This window comes from Schistocerca piceifrons, chromosome 8, assembly GCF_021461385.2.
Source record: "Schistocerca piceifrons isolate TAMUIC-IGC-003096 chromosome 8, iqSchPice1.1, whole genome shotgun sequence".
Lineage (NCBI taxonomy): Eukaryota > Metazoa > Arthropoda > Insecta > Orthoptera > Acrididae > Schistocerca > Schistocerca piceifrons.
The window spans coordinates 386,848,790-386,851,982 of NC_060145.1; the positions used below are offsets into that span (position 1 = coordinate 386,848,790).

Sequence of the window (3,193 nt, forward strand, 5' to 3'; positions counted from 1 at the left end):
CACCAGAGTTTCACAGCATGTCAGTGTCAACTATATGAAAAGGCTGAATACTGTGAAGACAGGCATCAGTTCTTCAAATTCGTCCTTTCTTTATCCTTAGTTCGTGGAACACCCACTCTTCTATTTCGAGTGGCGTTTACTGTGGACTCACCAAATCGTCAATGAATGACGGCAGCGAACAACTGCGGCTGGCGCGGCGCGGAAGCCAGCAGGTGGCGTACGTGGGCTCGGCGGCTGGGAATGCCTCGATACATGCGAAGCACAATGGAGCAGCGGCACACGTCTTCACAGGCGGGCAGGCAGCCAACAATTACAGACCCACTTGTTTGTTTTTCTTGTAATTGCCAACATGCATCTCTCCTTTGCTCACTGCGCGTCCTACAGCTTCCGAATGGTTTTCGCTTTAAAATTTCATGTCTTACTAAGGCCAGTTAAAAACTGGTATTTCACTCAGCTTGAAAACCTCCGATTTCAAAATGTCATAAACTTAATTCTGAAAACCCTGTTTAGTTTACTAGAAAAGCTCCATGATATATGTACGCGTCTGTTCATTTCTTTTCTGTTCTCATAGTCGTTTACTTCTCGCTTTCTAAGTAAACATTACAGAGCCTTCTTTCAGCTTCATGTTGTAATTAATAGTCCGTTTCTTTTGCTAAAACGCCTGCAACTTCCTTACTTTCTGCCTGGATGGAATTACGTGTGTAGAGCTCCTCCTCTTTTGCACTAATCATTCTTATGCTTCTACGTCAGATCCGACCTCCTGCGACATTAAGTTTCCAGCACTGCTCGGGTCACAACATCAGTTGTATCTGCACGCCAGTAAATCCCTCGAAACCTGACGATTTTCCCTCAAATTCTCAGCACCACTGTTCAGTCAACAAGTTACTCTAAATACTCTTACACCATGAAGCAACATTATTGTGTGCCTTCTGAATCTCGTAGTAACTTAACAGTTATAGTGGTAAGGCCTACGTAGAACACTGTTTCGAAGCCCATGTAATTCATATACCAAGCATTAAAAATTAAAATACGACCCGTGTTTCCGCCCGGGATCGAACCGGGGACCTTGCGCGTGTGAGGCGCACGTGATAACCACTACACTACGGAAACCTCGCGTGTGCTGCCTTCTTTATCATAGTATGCTTACTGAAAAGTACGGTATGAGGTGGGTGAGTGAGGAGTTGGAGGGCGAGGGGGAGGGGGGGGGGGAGAGGAATTCGAAAACAGGACGAATTTCAGTTATTAATGTCTTATCAAAGTGTGTGCTGTAGCACGTAACACACATTTCGAGTTTTTCACGTTAATAACTGGCTTAGGGACATATTTTATAGTGTTATCGAAATAGAAGACAAAGATACACGTAAGCAGCACACATAATGGGGCTATTAATTTTTAGTTTTTCGCTTTGTTATCGTGTTTCCTGTTGCGTAGGAACCCCACGTTATCGTAATACAAACTTTTTGCAAGTTTTCTTAGTCATTAGATACAATGTCGTTGTTTAATTTCTGAGAGTTGTTAATGAATTTATTGTGCAATGTTTTCCCTTGCGCGCACGCGTTTGTGTGTGTGTGTGTGTGTGTGTGTGTGTGTGGGAGAGAGAGAGAGAGAGAGAGAGAGAGAGAGAGAGAGAGAGAGAGCGAGCGAGCGATTCTTATTCTCTTCTGATGTGTACTTCCCGATGACGTAGTAACTTTCCTTCCACATTATCATCTGAGATGAATGAAACTCAGGGACAACTGTTGATGTTTTCGTGCCCTCTACAATATAATTCTGTTTAAGATTACCTAATGATTGGTATTTGGGCAGGAACATGTTGTGGCAATATGCTTCCCGCACGGAACAATCCCCTAACATTCATTTAGAGCTGTGCAACTATCTCTACACAGAAGACAAATGCACCTACTACATGAAGATGAAAACAAAAATTGTACATGCATTATGTGGAAGAGATCAGTTTTTTAAAAAGAAGAAACCTTTTGAAAATATATACAAGTATTGAAATAATTGTCAGCATATCAGCGTCAAACAAAAGAATTGCGTGCCTGGTTTTAATGGAGAACCTCCTAACAGCTGAAGCTGTGTTACATTTGTATTTGTCACTGGCACCAATTTTGATGAGAAGTGTTTTTTTTTAGGATGTAATTGTAAAACTGTTCCTTGAAACTGTATGTCACAATTACAATCCCCCTTAATTGTATGTTACAAGATGCGGTTTCTTTCCTTTGTCGAGAAGTCATTTAGGAAAAAAACCTTTCATATTTCGCTTTATAGCTTGGACTGGAGAAATGGAACTTGCAAGTTTTAAAAAGTCCACGAAAACATTAAGGACATGCAGACTGTGTGCAGTTGAAGAATTTACACCATTTTTCATGTAAAGTTAAATCTAACTGACGTAATGTTCCAGTAGCTTAGAATCAAGAACACTTACACTCTTGGATTGTAGGTATTGAACGCACAGCAAGACATCGTCAATCTTAATGTTTGTCATGTTTTCAAATTTCATTTTTGAGCAATGCAATTATCATCGATATGTCGCAATTTTTGTAAATTTAATATCGGATTCTGTGGGACAGTTCAGTGACTGTATTACTTTTAGTGTTATGAAGTTATCTTTCAACCTATCACGTAGAGACAATAAGAACACGTAAAACTGTAACATCTACTTCCGCAGTAGGTGTTTCCTCATTCCACTGCTGAAATACAGGGATGGAACACAGACATCGTGAAGTAAGAGAACGAAAGATCCACTTCCGAGAGCTCGTATGCAAAGAATAGTCTTGCAAGGACTGGAGAAGGTTTATGTGGTTGGGGGATGAAGTACAACTTTACAGCAAGAAACTCTTTAATAAGCAGCTGTAAACCAGGAGCAAGCTCAGCCATCTACTTTTGCAAAATCTCAAATGTTACTGGTAATTAATATGAACAAACACACGGAACTATTTAAATCCCTCTGCTCTAAATGTGTAGATAACAAAGAAATTGAAAATCTGCGTCTCTCTGTGGTTTTCTTGTCTTATTTTGTCCATTATAGAGTTTGTTGCCGTTCTGTAGTTCTTGTGGTTTTCTTTGCTCCAGGTTTTGTGGCTTTTTTTATTCTGTCCCTTGTGGACTTGTTTTATACGAGAATGGAACGGATGACCAAGCAGTTTAGTCCCGTCCCCCCCTCCCCCCTTAAACGAACCAACCAACCCAC

At 40.8% G+C, this 3,193-nt stretch overlaps 1 non-coding gene across 1 annotated transcript; it reads right to left on the reverse strand.

Moving 5' to 3' along the window:
* Nucleotides 1–1,037: 1,037 nt before the first annotated feature.
* On the reverse strand, nucleotides 1,038–1,110 carry Trnav-cac. Its single transcript has one exon. It is a non-coding gene; the product is annotated as a tRNA-Val (tRNA).
* Between the last annotated feature and the right edge of the window lie 2,083 nt (nucleotides 1,111–3,193).